We start from the raw sequence: 20,307 nt of genomic DNA, 5'->3' as shown, positions 1-20,307 counted from the left end.
GTGAGTTCAAGTCCTACTTGGGTGTAGAGATTACTTAAAATCATTTTTAAAAACACATTTGACAGTTCCAATATTCAGCTTGGAAGTTAAGAATTTAAAGAGTGAGAGGAGAGCTTTATGAAATTTTATTTCATACTTATAGCCCCTGGGAGTATAGGGATCACAAATAGGAAGGACTATTGAAAGGAGGGTGTATGGAGCAAAAAGTAACATTGGTCACCTGAGTACACAGTTTTTGAGGAGATCTCTGGGTCAGTGGGTCAGTGGATGACATAAGAACAAGAATAGGGGACTGTCACTTTGGAGAATAAGATTTCCTTTCTGAGAAGTTGCCCCATGGCTCCTTTTGTATCTCTATTCCTCAGGCTGTAGATGAAGGGGTTCAGCATGGGGGTAACCACTATGTACATCACTGAAGCAATTATGTCTTTGTCATTGGAGTTGCTTGATGATGGGAAAAAGTGCAGTACCATGATTGTCCCACAGAACAGAAATACCACAGAGAGGTGGGAGCCACAGGTAGCCAAAGCTTTATATATCCCCTTGATCGAGGGAAACCTCAGGATGGTGGCCCCAATGCGACCATAAGAGACTAGAGCACCAATAAATGACAGGGTAATGACCAATCCCCCAACAGGGAAGATAAAAACTTCATTGAGGGAAGTGTCTGAGCAGGAGAGTTTAAGCAGGGCAGCAAGGTCACAGAAGAAGTGGGAGATGGTGTTGTCAGTACAAAAGGGCAGTTGAGCCAGGAGGATGGTGTGGGACAGGGCACTTGTACAGGAGAGGGAACCAGGATCCAGCCAGAATAAATATACACAGCTTCTCCCTCATGATGGTGGTGTAGTGTAAAGGGTGGCAAATGGCCATGTACCTGTCATATGCCATCACTGCAAGAAGAAGTTTATCAATACAGCCAAAAAATATGGAAAAAAATATATCTGTGTTACACAGCTTGCATAGGGGATGGACTGATCCCAAGTATGCATGTTTATCAGCATCTTGGGGATGGTGACAGATCAGAAGGAGACATCAGTGAAGGCCAAGTGGCTGAGGAAGAAATACATGGGGGTGTGGAGGCGAGAGTCCACCCTGATGAGCAGGATGATAAGCAGGTTCCCCAGCACCATGATCAGGTACATGCCCAGGAACAGGGTGAAGAACATGGCCTGCTGCTCTGGCTGGATGGGGAGCCCCAGGAGAAGGAACTCGGACATGCGGCTCTGGTTCTCCCTCCTTATGCTGCTTTCTGTCTGCTTAGATTGAAGGAATATAGGGAATGTTCCAGATGATAAATAGCAATAGTGGCAATCATAGCAGGCAATCATAGCAGGGTTATTTACTTTCTACTGAGGAATTTCTCAGGGTATTTCCCACATGCTATGGCCTGAATCCCCACCCTCCCCATCAGAGCTCCAATGACCAAGAAAATTCCCAACAATGTAAACCAGGGGAAATTTTTTTCTTCATCTAACAATGTGTTCGACACCATATTCTTTCCTGGAGAAAAAAGAAAGAGAACTCACATTCTAAAGAGTAGCCTGTTCAAGGGGCACCTGGGTGGCTTAGTCAGTTGAGTGTCCAACTTGGGCTCAGGTCATGATCTCACAGCTCATGAGTTCAAGCCCCAAGTCAGGCTCTGTGGTGACAGCTCAGAGCCTGGAGCCTGCTTCAGATTCTGTGTCTCCCTCTCTCTCTCTCTACCCCTCCACTGCTCACACTGTCTCTCTCTCTCTCTCTCTCTCTCTCTCAAAAATAAATAAACATTAAATTTTTTTTAAAAAAAAGAGTAGCCTGTTCAAGCACAGGTTCAGAGCAGTGTATCTGTGACTAGACTTCTGGTAAGTTCTGGCCCCATGCCTTTCTAGCTAGTCTCCACAGCTTACTCTCTCTTAGCCTCAGTTCACACCTCTGCAGGGTAAGTATAGCATGCCTACACATAAGGTTTGCAGAAGAATTAAGTGACTCAATGAGAGTTAGAATATTAGAACAGAATTCTTCATATAGTAAACACACAGATATGTCATCTGACATCTTCATTCCAGCATAGGTGTCCAAATAAATCCTGGGTTGATCTTTAGAAACCCAATATACCAGAAATGTGAGGTGGGCACTAGCAAGAAACAGGTAGCTGCTCTAAAAGTTGTGTTAACCTATGTGAGCTCTCACCTTCCCAAGGAAACTGCACAGACACACCTCCTAAAGCCTGGGGTTAATTTCCCAATGGAATTTAGCTTGCCATATTTTATTTAATTTGAGAAAAATAAATTATACTTCACCCATTTCTATATTTGTCCATTTCTCTGCTTCTATCTTTAGCAAATCGAACTGGCTCAGATCTAAGTATTCACATGTAGTAAAGCATGTGAATATTTGTCCTGGGGCCTGAGAGCTAGTAGATGCTATGATTGGTGATGCCTGTTGGAATTAATATTGACCTGATTGACATGACTATTTTCCATTAGTGATCTTAATGTAATTGCAACTTATTGAACAAGTATTCTAATATATGCCAGACAAAACAAAGGGATTTTTGCACATACATATTGCATATATATGTGTGATTGCTGCATCTAGTGTATGTGTGTGCATGTGCATGTGTGCTAAAGCTAAGAAATGTTAAGAAACCAGCCCGTGGTCACACAGCCAGGAACTGCTGGAGTCACCATTCTTTATTCATTTCTTTAATTTTCTGCTGCTATTGAACATACTCTTCCTCCCCTTCTGTAATTGAGCAGAAGAGCTCAGTTTGAGCTCAAATTTCAGTGAGACACTTTGAGACACATTTCAGTGTTTGAAAGAGGAATTCTGTGCTCTGTATCACCTCAACCACCAGCTCAGATGTCTGCCATCACTCATTCCTGCAGCCATCTATGTTCCTACAGCTTACATCTTACAAATGCCTTTCACATACTGTCAATAGTATGCAATCAATATCTATTGTGTCTGAAAAGGAGAGAGCACAGTGACTTTTTCCTTCCATTCTCCTAACATGAGAAGTGAAGTCACTTCTACACATACACTCTGTAGTCTATGTGGTGGTGGGACTTGATCTCAGAAGCAAGTCTTTGGATGCTCTTGTCACTAGAGGCAGACACTTCCCATTGCTGTGAGGGACAGTGGCCAATAGAGTTCAAATACCCACACTCCTGGAGAAGGAAACTGGCATTAACACACAGGGCTCCATATCTAGTAGTAGATTCTTATTCCAGGCCAGGGGGATTCTCAGGGACACTAGGACATTGGGAGGAAGGAGGTGACCTTACTCCCCTACTGAGGACTGGCTGCTTATTGACAGTTGCTGGGTGGGACTAGAGTCAAGACCTCTGCCTTCTCTGGGGTGGACTGCAGAGGGAGCCAGAAATCCCGATGCAGGAATGGTGCCAAGACATCAGGGGCAAGCCAGTAGGAAGGGAACCTTCACCTGTGTATAAATATCACTGTGACCTATACTCAGCAGTGAAGCTGTAACCTAAGGTTTGAGAGAGGATCCTTGCACAGGCTTGCTGTTACAACTGTCACAACATATTCTCCTGCCTTAGAGTTACCTGAATGTAGTCAGTTCAGTCAGCCTCCATTGGGGGAATAATTACACAGCAGGCTACTGTTTACTGGGTGCTCACTATGTGCCTGAAATGGATAAAACTGTTGTAAATGATATCCTGCAAATGCTATTATTATCCTCATTTATTTTTAAGGCTGCTGGCCTCAGATCAAATGTCGGGTTGCAAAATTGTTGTGTGGCAACCACCAGATTCTGAGGACACCAGAACCTGAACACTTACCCAGACTACCCTGCTCCCAAAATTTAAATATGGACAATGCTAAAGTCTGGAATGAGAAATATCTAGGGCTATGGGTCCATTATTGGAACACTCAACTCACATAGTCTGATGAACCCAGTGGGGCTTAAGGAAGATCCAATTTAAAAGTGCTTTGCTGGGTTCTGGTCTGAATCAAAGGGAACATCAGAAAGTTAGACTGTTCTTTTCAAAGGCATGCACATGCACGCACACACACACACACACACACACACACACACACACACACTGCTTTGTTAGAGTTGTAAGCCCTCACTTTTCTTTCATCCCTTCTGGGTGAGTTTAGTAGGGGTGCAAGTTTGTAAAACTCATAATAAAGACACCTCTATACCTATAGTCAATCTCTCTCTCTTTCCTTCACACGCATACACACTCCAACACACATATTGTTGGATGATTTGCTATTCTCTCCTACATGTCTAGATTCATGCCTTCGATGTAAATAATCAAGGTACAAATATATTTCACACAAAGTTCATAAATAAACACACAGTCATACATGAAAAACACAATGCACAGAATCATACAAAGAACTAACAAACAACATATAATTGAGATGCAAACACATAGGTACTCCCAGACAGTCACAGATATTCAAATCACAACACACAGAATCACACAAAAAATACACAGATAACATAGATGTAATCTTTAAAGTACACACATTGCTCAAAGGAGATTTCTAGCCTTGCCTGATTAATGCACATTCCAGGTGGAAATTTTCTGTGTGTGCCAGTGACACACAAGTATAGAAATACACAGAACACATGCACTTAGTCTCATATTCACATACATACCTATTTACAGGTGCAGAATCCTGGCCCCTTCAGTCCCCTCAGTAAGCTCAAATATCTTCTGTTCTGGGCTGTTACCTTAGTCCTCACTTTCGGTCCGAGAGACCCAGGGATCAAAAGACAAGATGCACCCTCTCTAGTCTGAGGACCTTCACAGACTTGCATGTCTATTTACTAGCCACAAAACAGTGGGCAGAGGCTTTTATTTTACAGCAGACATAAAACACAGGGGGAAAGACACCAAGGATCTTCAATAAAGAAACAGTCATCATAAGTTAATTGAAAAGATTCCTGTAGCCTCTTGGGGAGAAACCTGTGCAGGGGCCAGGGGGGCTGAACCCCTGGAGTATTAGGGACAATGTCTCTGATGTAGGTGACACTCTAGGCTCCCTTCTGTTTGGTTTAGTGGTTCTCTTTGGCAGGAGGAACCAAAATCATTCTGGGCATTGTAAGTATCCACAGTGATGGTCTGTCCCTATATCACAGAGCAAGACTTCTATGCAAGCCTCCTCCGAAGCTCACAGACCCCCTAATTACCTGGAGAAGCTCTGTAGGGCAGGGGCTGCGCCTTGCTCAGAAGGTAGAAGAATGAACGATGGACATCCATGGGGTTTTGACAAAGAGACTCCTAGAACAGAGTTTGGACACTGCCACTTACTGTGAGTTCCTGAACAGTTTAATTCAGTTCTATAACATTCAGGCTTTCAGTGTTGAAGTGGGGATATTGGGGTTAGAATAGTATCTTCCTCATGAGCTTGTTGTGAGGATTGCATGAAACAATCTATTTAGAGTTCTTCTCATAGCTCTTGGTACATGTAAATGTCCATATGTATTAGGGTTTATCACCAATAATTTTTTGATCTCAGAGCACTTGAGCGTGAGGAAATTATTAAATCATCCATTCATTTGTTCTTTTTTTGATAAATATTTATTAAAGATTTCATAAAGGTGACAATCTAGGCTATGGAGCACGGCAATAAATAAAATAGAAATACGTCATCTGGCAGAGCCTAAATTTAAGGAGAGGAAGCAAACAAAAACCAAAACAAAAAAATCAATGCACAACAAAACAAACACACAAAAACCACAACAGCAAAATCCATGACATGGTAACTGGTGGAAAGTGTCATGGAGTAAAACAAAGCAAGGAAGAGACATGAAGTACTCCAGATTTATGTATTTTTTATTTAAGTTTATTCATTCGTGTTTAATAATCTCTACACCCATTGTGGGGCTTGAACTCACAACCCCGAGATCAAGAGTCATGCTCTTTTGGCTGAGCCAGCCAAGTACTCCAATCCAGATTTAAATAGGGTGGTCAAAGTAGGTGTCCAGGGAAGGTGAGATATGATTTAAAAATTTTTAATTGTTTTCTTTTTGTTAACATTTATTTATTTTTGAGAGACAGAACATGAGCAGGGGAGGAGTGAAGAGAGAGGGAGACACAAAATCCAAAGCAGGCTCCATGCTCTAAGCCATGAGTACAGAGCCTGATGCCAGGCTCGAACTCACCAACCGTGAGATCATGAGCCAAAGTCAGATGCTTAATGGACTGAGCCACCCAGGGGCCCCTGATTTAAAAAATAGTTGATTAGAATGGGAATATTTCTATTAAACTTCTATTATCTGAAGAGGAAACCTCAGACTCCAGCAAAGGATTTATTAAATCTACAGAAAACTGACTCTTAATACAAAATCTACATTTTGCCCTATTATTCTCAATGTCAACTCATGGTTATAGCTTCCAGCACTGTAGTTGCTGAGATGGCTGCCTCAGATTCTCTCTCTCTCTCTCTCTCTCTCTCTCTCTCTCTCTCTCTCTCAAAAGTGCATGATTTTCTAAGGTCATGCTAAAGGCTCTCTTAGTCCAGAAGCTTCCTAAATCATCAATCTTGAAACACATATATCTCTCCCCAGATACGATGGGGCTCATTTACTCTACCCCCCAAAATGTGTAGGTATACCAAAGAAAGTAACGTTCAGTTGACTATTCTCTTTGCCCAGTTGTCCAGCATGTATGTCTGGACACATAGAAGGGATACAATAACCATTGAAGTTGGCATATCAGCTCCCTTCCTATAGACAAGAGGGGAAAAACACTAAGCCAATATCCAACAGTGACAACACCAAATGTTGACAAGGTTGTGGAGCAACAGGAAGTCTCATTCATGGCTCCTGAGAGTGCAAACTGATACGGCCAGTTTGGAAGAGAGTTTCGCTGTTTCTTATAAAACTAAACATACTGTTACCATCATGTGATCTTGCAATCACGCTCCTTGGTTTTTATTCAAATGAGTTGAAAACTTATATCCACACAAAACCCTGAACAGATGTTTATAGAAGCTTTAGTCATAATTGCCAAAACTTAGAAGCAACCAAGATGCCCTTTAGCAGGTGAATGAATACTTGAGGGGCATCTGGAGGGAAATTCACAGGGTGTCTGTCTTGGTCCTCCCAGGATACCATGACAAAATATCACAGACTGGGTGGCTTATGAGCAACAGAAATTTATTTCTCATAGTTCTGGAGGTTGGCATATTGGGTATCTAGTTTGGGCTTTCTCCCTATTTCACAGACAACCATCTGTCTTCTCATTGTGTCTTCACATGGTGAAGGGGCAAGGGTGCTGTCTGGGATCACTTGTATAACCCCATTCATGAGGGCTCCAATCTTATGACCTAATCACCTCCCAAAGGCTCCACCCCCAAATACCATCACACTGGGGACTAGGTTTCAACATATCAATTTTCTATAGCATATACTAATTAAGCAGTGGATTAGAACAATTCCTTCTGAGCATTTCACTTTATTTCAGTTGTTTTGGATGATTTCTCATTTCATGTTAAACTAGATAATACTGCTACCAAGATGACTGACCTCTTTTTTCTTTTCTCTGAATTTTTTGATATGTTTCTAAAGGCCATTTTCTACACTTTTCAAACACAATAAATTTTAGAGTTTTTTCACTTATTTCTTGGTGTTATTTCAACCTTAAGGTTTTTTTTTCTTTGACTTCTGGATTCTGGCTTCCTGTTAGGTTAAGCCATGTGAAACCTGAAATCAAGATTCCCTCCTCCCTGCCAGGCTAGAGCTCCATTCGCCTACATTCTTCTACAAATGACTAGCTCATTCCAGGGGACTCTTGTTCAGTTAGAACACTCATGGCATGTGTAACAGTGCTTTTGCTTGTTCACCATTTTGTTCAGAACTGTGGATGGTAACTGCTTCTCATCATCTGAGTGTCTAATCATTTGCTGACAGGACTCTACCTAATAAAGTAATTGATACCAGGCTTTGCCCTTGATGCAGACTCTTTAAATAGAATCCTGGGACCTGGGATGGAGTTGCTCATATATTTGAAGAACAATGTATCACTTTCATGACAACAGAGGCGATAGAAGACTGCTAATCTTTGGGATATAATAGCATTCTGAATGTTCAAATTATCACTGGTTGTAGCTGGATATGGAATAGAGATGGAGGGGAAAGCATTAGAGGATCAAGTGACCATGGTACAGAGGCACTAAGACAACAATAGTCACAATGTTTATGGGGTGGGATAGCTGATGCTGACTGTCGAATTAGTACACACAAAACAAGCAAAAAAACTAAAGCTTTAAGGACAAGCATCAGGGTGCCTCTAGGGCACCATAAATAGAAACTTTTCTCTTTATCTCATGTATTCACAGGTGGCCATGGCTGAGAATCAGACCAAAACCATGTTGTAAAGGATCATAATATTAAAATATGAATTACATGCTGACACCAGCAGTTTTCTTATGCTAATACAAAGGCCTTGGTTGGGAATAAATAGAAGGAAAAATATTAATTATTGTCCCATAAAAATCTTGGAAGAAAGCTTTTTAAGCTATTTCATGTTATCATGAAATACGGTGTTTTCTTTAGTTTTTTTAAAATAGATATTCTTTGTCAAGTTTGGTTCTATTTTATAAGGGTTTTTATTACAAACAGGTGCTGAATATATTGAACACATTTTTGCATTTGTTGAGATAATTACATAACTGTAATAGCTTGTGTTTTTTTGGTGAATTACATTGATTATTTTCCCTAATGTTTAATCATTCTTACATATTTAGAATGCATCCCACTCGATCATGTTATAGTACTCTTTTTATGTATCTCTAGATTTCTTTTTCTAATATTTTTTCATGACATTTGCATCCATGTTCAAGGAGAGGTTTGTCTGTAATTTTCCTTTTTTTCCTTTGCCAGGTTTGGTATCAAAGTGATGTTATAAAACAAGTTGGGATGTATGCTCTATTTCGATTAAAAACTATCACTATTGTTATTTTCTCTTTAAATATTTGGAAATTTTCCCAGTGCAGCCATCTAGGCTTAGAGATTCTTTGTGAAAAGCATTTTAATAATAAACTTAATTCCCTTAAGATATCAGTGTTCCCATTTTCAATGTTTTCTGTCAGTTTTAATAAGTGGTATCCTCAAGGATTTTTCTATTTGATCTAAATCTTCAAATGCCCTAGTGCAAAGTGGTCCATAAGAAACTCTTACCATCCTTTCAATATTTGAGCATCTATAATAATGCTTCCTGTTTTGTTCCTTATATTTATATATTTCCTTTTTATCTTTAAAAGTTTTACTGAGATATAAGTGACATAACATTGTGTTAGTTTCAGATGTATAATATGATGATTGTTATTTGTATATACTGAAAAAGATCGCCATACTAGATCTAGTTAACATTCATCACCACACATAATTATAATTTTTTCTAGTTATGACAACATTTAAGATCAACTCTCTTAGTAATTTTCAAATATGCAATACAGTATTGTTATTAATTATGTCACCATGCTGTATGTTACATTCCCAGGACTTATTTGTTTTATAACTGGAAGTTTGTACCTTTTGATTCCTTCACCCATTTTGCCAACATCCCACCCACCACCTCTGGCAAGACACCAGTCTGTTCTTTCTCTATGAGTTCAGGGTTTGGGGATTTGGGGAGCGGGGAAGTTACACATATACATAAGATCATACAATATTTGTCTTTCTTTGTCTGACTTATTTCACTTAGCATAATACCCTCAAATTCCATCCATGTTGTCACAAATGGCAAAATTTCCTTCTTTTATGACTGAATAATATTCCATTGTATGTATATATTTTCCATTGTGTGTGTGTGTGTGTGTGTATCCATTCATCCGTTGGTGGACACTTAGGTTGCTTCTACATCTTGGCAACTGTAAATAATGCTGCAATAAACATAGGAGTGCAGATATCTTTTCAAGTTCATGCTGTTGTTTCCTTTGGATAAATACCCAGAAGTGGAATTGGTGGATCATATGGTATTTCTATTTTTAGCTTTTTGAGAAAACTTTCTGCTGTTTTCCATAGTGGCTGCACTAATTTACGTTCCCACCAACATTGTACAAGAGTTCCCCTTTTGTCCACATTGTATCCAATATTTGTCATTCTTTGTGTTTTTGATAATAGCCATACCAAACGGTGAGTTATTCTTTAATTCAATACTTTATTTTTTGATTTTAGAAAGAAAAAATATATTCCAATTGAATTAGTAACTAGAACTATAGTCTACTAAAGATATGATTCAAAGTGACTCTGAAAAACTATGGGTTTTTTTCCTAATTAATCATCATATCAAATAATCTGATAAAATACATCCCTCTCTGTGTTTGTGTGGTTTTGATTTCCATTTTCCTGATGATTAATGATGAACTTGTCGACAACCTGAATATCTTCTTTAGAAAAAATATCTATTCAAATCCTCTGCCCTTTTTGTAATTGGATTGTTTGCTTTTTTGCTATTGAGTTGTATGAGTTCTTAATATATTTTTGGATATTAACACCTTATCAGACGTATACTTTGCAAATATGTTCTCCCATTCAGCAGGTTGCCTTATTGATGTGTTGATGGTTTCCTTTGCTGTGCACATGCTTTTTAGTTTGATATAGTCCTACTTGTGTATTCTTGTGTTTGTTTCTTCACTTTTAGTGTCAGATCTAAAAAAGATCACCACCAAGACCAATGTCTAGGAGCTTACCACCAGGAGTTTTATGGATTCACATCTTATGTTTCAGTCTTGAATCTATTTGAGTTAGTTCTTGTGTATGCTATAAGATAGAGATCCAGTTTCACTCTTTTGCCTGTAGCTATCTGGTTTTCCCAACACTGTTTACTGAAAAGACTGTCCTTTCCCCATTGTTCATTCTTGGCTCCTTTGCCATAAACCAACTGACCATATTTGCCTGGGTTAGTTTCCAGGCTCTCTATTCTGTTCCATTGACCTATGTGTCTGTTTTTATGCCAACAATAGCTTTGTAACATAGTTTGAAATTGGGAGGTGTCATGCTTCCAGGTTTGTTCTTCTTTCTCAAGATTGTGTTGGCTATTCAAGGTCTTTTGTGATTCCATACAAATTTTAGGATTCTTTGTTCTAGTTCTGTGAAAAATGCCATTGGGACTGCATTGAATCTATTTAATGCCTTGGATAGTATGGACATTTTAACAATATTGATTCTTCCAATCCATGAGCATGAACTATCTTTCCATTTATTTGTGTCTTCTTAAATTTCTTTCATCAGTGTCATAGTTTTCAGTGTACAAGCCTTTCACCTTCTTGCTTAAATTTATTCCTAGAACTTTTGTTCTTTTTGATGCAATTGTAAAGGGGATTTTAAAAAATGTTCTCTTTTTGATCATTTGGTATTAGTGTATAGAAACACAACATATTTTTTTGTATATTGATTTTATATCATGCAACCTTACTGAATTCATTTATTAGTTCTAATAATGGAGATAATAGTTCAATAATTTGGTGGAGTCTTTAGGGTTTTTATATATAATATCATGCCATCTGCAAATAGTGACAGTTTTCCTTTTTCCCTTTCAGTCTGAATGCCTTTACCTTTGCCTGATTGCTCTGGCTGGGGCTTTCAATACCATAAAAGTGGTGAGAGTGGACATCTTTGTCTTGTTCCTAGTCCTAAAGGAAAAGCTTTCATGTTTTTACAATTGTGTATGATGTTAGCTGTAAGCTTATAAATATTGCCTTTATTATGTTGAGGTACATTTTCTCTATACCCACTTCATTGAGAATTTTTATCACAAATGAATGTTGAATTTTGTCAAATGCTTTTTCTGCATCTATTGAGATGATCATATGATATTTAGCCCTTATTTTATTAATGTGGTGTGTCACATTGATTGATTTGCAGGTGTTGTCTCATTCTTGTTTCCCTGGAATAAATCCCACTTCAATCATGGTGTATCATCCATTTAATGCATTGTTGAGTTCACTTTGCTAATACTTTGTTTAGGGTAGATATGTTTATGGCATAGATTGTAGTGATGATTTCATGATTGTCTACTTACCTCAACAATTTGTACACATGAAATATGTACAGCTTTTTGTATGACAATCATACCTCAAAAAAGTAGCTTTCTAAAAAATGTGAAAAGCTATGATGAAGCACATCATAATCAAATTACTTGAAAACCAGTGATAAAAAGAAAATCTTGAGAGCAGACTCAGAGGAAAAAATACATTTTGAAGAAGGGCAAGAAAAACAGCAAATTTCTCATTGAAAGTATTTCAAACCATAAGACAATGAATCAACATCCTTAAAACTACTAAAAGAAAAAACTGTTAACTTTGAAGTTTTTACTAGTGAAAATAACTTTTTTTAAATACGAAATTTATTGTCAAATTGGTTTCCATACAACACCCAGTGCTCATCCCAACAAGTGCCCTCCTCAATACCCATCACCCACCCTCCCCTCCCTCCAACCCCCCATCAATCCTCAGTTCTCAGTTTTTAAGAGTTTCTTATGTTTTGGCTCCCTCCCTCTCTAACCTCTTTTTTTTCCCTTCCCCTCTCCCATGGTCTTCTGTTAAGTTTCTCAGGATCCACACAAGAGTGAAAACATATGGTATCTGTCTTTCTCCGTATGACTAATTTCACTTAGCATCACACTCTCCAGTTCCATCCACGTTGCTACAAAAGGCCATATTTCATTCTTTCTCATTGCCACGTAGTATTCCATTGTGTATATAAACCACAATTTCTTTATCCATTCATCAGTTGATGGACATTTAGGTTCTTTCCATAACTTGGCTATTGTTGAAAGTGCTGCTATATACATTGGGGTACAAGTGCCCCTATGCATCAGCACTCCTGTATCCCTTGGATAAATTCCTAGCAGTGCTATTGGTGGGTCATAGGGTAGATCTATTTTTAGTTTTTTGAGGAACCTCCACACTCTTTTCCAGAGTGGCTGCACCAGTTTGCATTCCCACCAACAGTGCAAGAGGGTTCCCATTTCTCCACATGCTCTCCAACATCTATAGTCTCCTGATTTGTTCATTTTAGCCACTCTCACTGGCATAAGGTGATATCTAGTGTGGTTTTGATTGTATTTCCCTGATAAGGAGGGACGTTGAGCATCTTTTCATGTGCCTATTGGCCATCTGGATATCTTCTTTAGAGAAGTGTCTATTCATGTCTTCTGCCCATTTCTTCACTGGGTTATTTGTTTTTCGGGTGTGGAGTTTGGTGAGCTCTTTATAGATTTTGGATACTAGCCCTTTGTCCGATATGTCATTTGCAAATATCTTCTCCCATTCCGTCGGTTGCCTTTTAGTTTGTTAATTGTTTCCTTTGCAGTTGAGAAGCCTTTTATCTTGATGAGGTCCCAATAGTTCATTTTTGCTTTTAATTCCCTTGCCTTTGGAGATGTGTCAAGAAATTGTGTGGCTGAAGTCGAAGAGGTTTTTTTCCTGCTTTCTCCTCTAGGGTTTTGATGGTTTCCTGCCTCACATTCAAGTCCTTTATCCATTTTGAGTTTATTTTTGTGAATGGTGTAAGACAGTGGTCTATCTTCATCCTTCTGCATGTTGCTGTCCAGTTCTCCCAGCACCATTTGTTAAAGAGACTGTCTTTTTTCCATTGGATATTCTTTCTTGCTTTGTCAAAGATTAGTTGGCCATACTTTTGTGGGTCCAATTCTGGAGTCTCTATTCTATTCCATTGGTCTATGTGTCTATTTTTGTGCCAATACAATGCTGTCTTGATGATTACAACTTTGTAGTAGAGGCTAAAGTCTGGGATTGTGATGCTTCCCCCTTTGGTCTTCTTCTTCAAAATTACTTTGTCTTTTCAGGGTCTTTTGTGGTTCCATACAAATTTAGGTTTGCTTGTTCTAGCTTCAAGAAGAATGCTGGTGCAATTTTGATTGGGATTGCATTGAATGTGTAGATAGCTTTGGATAGTATTGACATTTTGACAATATTTATTCTTCCAACCCATGAGCATGGAATGTTTTTCCATTTCTTTGTATCTTCTTCAATTTCCTTCATAAGCTTTCTATAGTTTCCAGCATACAGATCTTTTACATCTTTGGTTAGGTTTATTCCTAGGTATTTTATGCTTCTTGGTGCAGTTGTGAATGGGATCAGTTTCTTTATTTGTCTTTCTGTTGCTTCATTATTAGTGTATAAGAATGCAACTGATTTCTGTACATTGATTTTGTATCCTGAGACTTTGCTGAATTCATGTATCAGTTCTAGCAGACTTTTGGTGGAGTCTATCAGGTTTTCCCTGTATAATGTCAAGTCATCTGCAAAAAGTGAAAGCTTGACTTCATCTTTGCCAATTTTGATGTTTTTGATTTCCTTTTGTTGTCTGATTGCTGATGCTAGAACTTCCAACACTATGTTAAACAACAGCGGTGAGAGTGGACATCCCTGTCATGTTCCTGATGTCAGGGGGAAAGTTCTCAGTTTTTCCCCATTGAGGATGATATTAGCTGTGCGCTTTTCATAAATGGCTTTTATGATGTTTAAGTATGTTCCTTCTATCCCGACTTTCTCGAGGGTTTTTATTAAGAAAGATGATGAATTTTGTCAAATGCTTTTTCTGCATCGATTGACAGGATCATATGGTTCTTTTCTTTTATTAATGTGATGTATCACGTTGATTGATTTGTGAATGTTGAACCTACCCTGCAGTCCAGGAATGAATCCCACTTGATTATGGTGAATAATTCTTTTGATATGCTGTTGATTTCGATTTGTTAGTATCTTGTTGAGAATTTTTGCATCCATATTCATCAGGGATATTGGCCTGTAGTTCTCTTTTTTGATGGGTCTCTGTCTGATTTGGAAATCAAAGTAATGCTGGCTTCATAGAATGAGTGTGGAAGTTTTCCATCCTTTTCTATTTTTTGGAAAGCTTGAGAAGGATAGGTATTATCTCTGCTTTAAATGTCTGGTAGAACTCCCCAGTGAATCCATCTGGTCCTGGACTCTTATTTCTTGGGAGATTTTTGATAACTGATTCAATTTCCTCGCTGGTTATGGGTCTATTCAAGTTTTCTGTTTCTTCCTGTTTGAGTTTTGGGAGTGGGTGGTTGCTTAGGAATTGGTCCATTTCTTCCAGGTTGTCCAGTTTGTTGGTATATAATTTTTCATAGTATTCCCTGATAATTGCTTGTATTTCTGAGGGATTGGTTGTAATAATTCCGTTTTCATTCATGATTCTATCTATTTGGGTCATCTCCCTTTTCTTTTTGAGAAGCCTGGCTAGAGGCTTATCAATTTTGTTTATTTTTCAAAAAACCACCTCTTGGTTTCATTGATCTGCTCTCTAGTTTTTGTAGATTCTATGTTGTTTATTTCTCTCTGATCTTTATTATTTCTCTTCTTCTGCTGGGTTTGGGGTGTCTTTGCTGTTCTGCTTCTATTTCCTTTAGGTGTGCTGTCAGATTTTGTATTTGGGATTTTTCCTGTTTCTTGAGATAGGCCTGGAGTGCAATGTATTTTCCTCTCAGGACTGCCTTCACTGCCTCCCAAAGCATTTGGATTGTTGTATTTTCATCCTCATTTGTTTCCATATATTTTTAAATTTCTTCTCTAATTGCCTGGTTGACCCACTCATTCTTTAGTAGGGTGTTCTTTAACCTCCATGGTTTTGGAGGTTTTCCAGACTTTTTCCTGTGGTTGATTTCAAGTTTCATAGCATTGTGATCTGAAAGTGTGCATGGTATGATCTCAATTCTTGTATACTTCTGAAGGGCTGTTTTGTGACTCAGTATGTGATCTATCTTGGAGAATGTTCCATGTGCACTCGAGAAGAAAGTATATTCCATTGCTTTGGGATGCAGAGTTCTAAATATTTCTGTCAAGTCCATCTGATCCAATATATCATTCAGGGCCCTTGTTTCTTTATTGACCCTGTGTCTAGATGATCCATCCATTGCTTTAAGTGGGGTATTAAAGTCCCCTGCAGTTACCACATTCTTATCAATAAGGTTGCTTATGTTTGTGATTAATTGTTTTATATATTTGGGGGCTCCTGTATTTGGTGCATAGACATTTATAATTGTTAGCTCTTCCTGATGGATAGACCCTGTAATTATTATATAATGCCCTTCTTCATCTCTTGTTACAACCTTTAATTGAAAGTCTAGTTTGTCTGATGTAAGTATGGCTACTCCAGCTTTCTTTTGACTTCCAGTAGCATGATAGATAGTTCTCCATCCCCTCACTTTCAATCTGAAGGTGTCCTCAGGTCTAAAATGAGACTCTTGTAGACAGCAAATAGATTGGTGTTTTGGTTGGAGCATTTAGCCCATTTACATTCAGTGTCGTTATAGAAAGATATGGGTTTAGAGTCATTGTGATGTCTGTAGGTTTCATGCTTGTAGTGATGTCTCTGGTACTTTGTGGTCCTTGCAACATTTCACTCACAGAATCCCCCTTAGGATCTCTTGTAGGGCTGGTTTAGTGGTGATGAATTCCTCCAGTTTTTGTTTGTATGGGAAAACCTTTATCTCTCCTTCTATTCTGAATGACAGACTTGTTGGATAAAGGAATCTTGGATGCATATTTTTCCTGTTCATCACATTGAAGATTTCCTGCCATTCCTTTCTGGCCTGCCAAGTTTCAGTAGATAGATCCATCACTAGTCCTATCGGTCTCTCTTTATATGTTAGAGTGTGTTGATCCCTAGCTACTTTCAGAATTTTCTCTTTATCCTTGTATTTTGCCAGTTTCATGATGATATATCATGTAGAAGATCAATTCAAGTTACATCTGAAGAGAGTTCTCTGTGCCTCTTGGGTTTCAATGCTTTTTTCCCTCCCCAAATCAGGGAAGTTCTCAGCTATGATTTGTTCAAGTACTCTTTCTGCCCCTTTCTCTCTCTCTTCCTCTTCTGGAATTCCTATGATATGGATATTGTTCCATTTGATTGCATCACTTAGTTCTCTAATTCTCCCCTCATACTCCTGGATATTTTATCTCTTTTTCTCAGCTTCCTCTTTTTCCATAATTTTATCTTCTAATTCACCTATTCTCTCCTCTGCCTTCAATCCATGCTATGGCCGCCTCCCTTTTATTTTGCACCTCATTTATAGCATTTAGCTCCTCATGACTACTTCTTAGTCCCTTGATCTCTGTAGCAATAGATTCTCTGCTATCCTCTAAGCTTTTTTCAAGCCCAGTGATTAATTTTATGACTACTATTCTAAATTCTTGACCCATTATATTGCTTAAATCATTTTTGATCAATTCGTTAGTTGTTGCTGCTTCCTGGAGTTTCTTTTGAGGAGAATTCTTCTGTTTCATCATTTAGGGTAGTCCCTGTGGTAGCTCTAAACTGCAGGGCACTTCCCTGTGCTGTCTGGAGAAACTTGTGTTGGTGGGTGGGGCTGCAGTCAGACCTGATGTCTGCCCCTAGCCCACCGCTGGGGCCACAGTCAGACTGGTGTGTACCTTATCTTCCCCTCTCCCAGGGGCAGGACTCACTGTGGAGTGGTGTGGCCCCTATCTGGGCTACTTGCACACTGCTAGGCTTGTGGTGCTACTTCGATGGGATCTGGCCAAGGTCGTATTAGCTGAGGTGGGTATCCAAGGTGCACAGGGGCGGGAGGGGCAGGCTTAGCTCGCTCTGCCATAGGTGGTCCCCTGCGGGAGGGGCCCTGCAGCATGGGGAGGGAGGCAGGCAGACCCGTTGGAGGGATGGATCCACAGAAGTACAGCGTTGGGTGTTTGCGCCGTGCAAGCAAGTTCGGTGATGGGAACTGGTTCTCTTTGGGATAATGCCTTGGGGATGGGAGAGGCAGATGGTGCTTGCCAGTGCCTTTGTTCCCTGTCGAGCTAAGCTCTGTCTTCTGGGGTTCAACAACTCTCCCTCCTGGTGTCCTCTCACCCTCCCCACTCTCCGAGCAGAGCTGTTGACTTATAACATTCCAGATGTTAAGTCCTGCTGGCTGTCAGAACTCACAGGGTCAGGCCCCTCTGCTTTTGCAAGCCAGACTCAGGGGCTCTGCCTTGCTGGGCGGGCTGCCCCTCCACCACCCCGACTCCCTCCCTCCAGTCTGTGTAGCATGCACCACCTCTCTGCCCTTCCTATCCTCTTCCATGGGCCTCTCGTCTATGCTTGGCTCCAGAGAGTCCTTTCTGCTAGTCTTCTGGAGGTTTTCTGGATTATTTAGGCAGATGTGGGTGGAATCTAAGGGATCAGCAGGATGAGGTGAACCCAGCGTCCTCCTATGCCACCATCTTTCCTAAACATCTAAGTGAAGATTTCAACACTCCTCTCTTAATAATCAGTACACAAGTAGAGAAGAATGAGTTGACTTGAACAACACTATCAACCAGATTGTCCTAATGGCCTTAGAAAATATTCTACTCAGCAATAGCAAAATACACATTCTTCTCAAGTACATAGGGAATATTTATCGAGATGGACCATATGCAGGACCATTAAACAAGTTTCATGAAGTTTAAAGGATTCAAATCATACCAAGTATGCTATCTGACAAATATGGAATTAATTTAAGAATCAGTAAAGGACATCAGAAAAAAACATCTCTAAATATTTAAAAACTAAATAACACACTTCTAAAAAAGCCATAGGTCCATCACAATTCTGGAGTTCAAGTTATATTACAAAGCTGTTGTGATCAAGACAGTATGGTACTGGCACAAAAATAGACACATTGATCAATAAAACAGAATAGAAAACCCAGAAATTAACCCACAGCTATAGGTGAATTATTCTTCAACAAAGCAGGAAAAAATATCCAATGAAGAAAAGATAGTCTCTTCAACAAATGGTGTCGGGAAAACTAGACAACAACATGCAAAACAATGAAACTAGACCACTTTCTTATACCATACACAAAAATAAATTAAAAATTGATGAAAGACTTAAATGTGAGACAGGAAATGGTAAAATCCTAGAGAAGAACAAAGGCAGTAACATTGTTGACATCAGCTGTAATAACTTCTTACTGGACATGTCTCCTGAGGTAAGAGAAACAAAAGCAAAAATAAACTATTGGGACTTCAAGAAAATAAAAATCTTCTGCACAGTGAAGGAAACAGTCACTAAAACTAAAAGGCAACCTATGGAATGGGAGAAGATATTTGGAAATGACCTATCTAATAAGGGGTTAGTATCCAAAATCTATAAAGAACTTATCAAACTCAACACCCATAAATCAAATATTCTAGTTAAGAAATGGGCAGAAGACATGAACAGAGAGTTTTCCAAAGAAGACATCAAGATGGCCAACAGACACATGAAAAGATGCTCAACATCTCTCACCATCAAGAAAATACAAATCAAAACCACAATGAGATATCACCTCACACCTGTCAGAATGGCTAAAATTAACAACACAAGAAACAAGAGGTGTTGGCAGGGATATGGAGAAAGAGGAACCCTCTTATGCTATTGTTGGGAAGGCAAACTGGCAGAACTACTCTGCAAAAGTGTGGCAGTTCCTCAAAAAGTTAATAGAACTACCCTATGACCCCAGAAATTACACTACTGTTATTTACCCAAAGGATACAAAAATACTAATTCAAAGGGATGTATGCACCCTGATGTTTATAGCAGCATTATCAACACTAGCCAAATTATGGAACCAGCCCAAATGTCCATTGACTGATGAATGTGTAAAGATGTGGTGTATAGATACAGTGGAATATTACTCAGCCATCAAAAAGAATGAAATCTTGCCATTTGCAATGACATGGTTGGAACTAGAGAGTATTATGCTAAGTGAAATAAGTCAGTCAAAGAAAGACAAGTACCATATGATTTCACTCCTGTGTGCAATTTAAGAAGCAAAACAAATGTACATGGTGGGGGGTGGGAGAGAAGGGAGGCAAACCAGGAAATAGACTCTTAACTAGAGAGAACAAACTGATGGTTACCAGAGGGGAGGCGGGCAGGAGGATGGGTTAAACAGGTGATGGGTATTAAGGAGTGCACTTGTTGCAAAGAGCACCAGGTGTTGTATGTAAGTGCTGAATCACTAAATTCTACACCTGAAACTAATATTACACTGTATGTTTAGTAGGAATTTAAATAAAAACTTGAAAAAGTATAAATAAAAGTAGAGAGAGAGAGAGAGATAAGTCATAGGTCAAGAAAAATTAAAGGATTTTTAGAAAACACTTTCAGTTAATACTTTCAAAATGAGAACAGAACATATCAAAATTTGTAAGATAAACAAATAGGAATGCTTAGAGGGAAATCGATAGCACTAAATGCCTATATTAGAAAAGAATAAAGGTCTCACATCTGTCACCTAAAATTTCACCTTAAGAAACTAGAAAGAGAAGAGCAAATTAAACTCAAAGTAGGGAAATATAGAAAATAAAGTAAGAAGAAAT

General features: G+C 39.0%; 1 pseudogene; it reads right to left on the bottom strand.

Moving 5' to 3' along the window:
* Window positions 1–260: 260 nt before the first annotated feature.
* On the bottom strand, window positions 261–1,328 carry LOC109269817 (olfactory receptor 1J4-like; annotated as a pseudogene).
* Window positions 1,329–20,307: the final 18,979 nt, after the last annotated feature.

The sequence above is a fragment of the Panthera pardus genome, unplaced genomic scaffold, assembly GCF_024362965.1.
Source record: "Panthera pardus isolate Hobbes unplaced genomic scaffold, ASM2436296v1 HiC_scaffold_20, whole genome shotgun sequence".
Lineage (NCBI taxonomy): Eukaryota > Metazoa > Chordata > Mammalia > Carnivora > Felidae > Panthera > Panthera pardus.
Note: the sequence above shows the minus strand (reverse complement) of the source record. Positions and strands in the feature narration are given on the sequence as shown.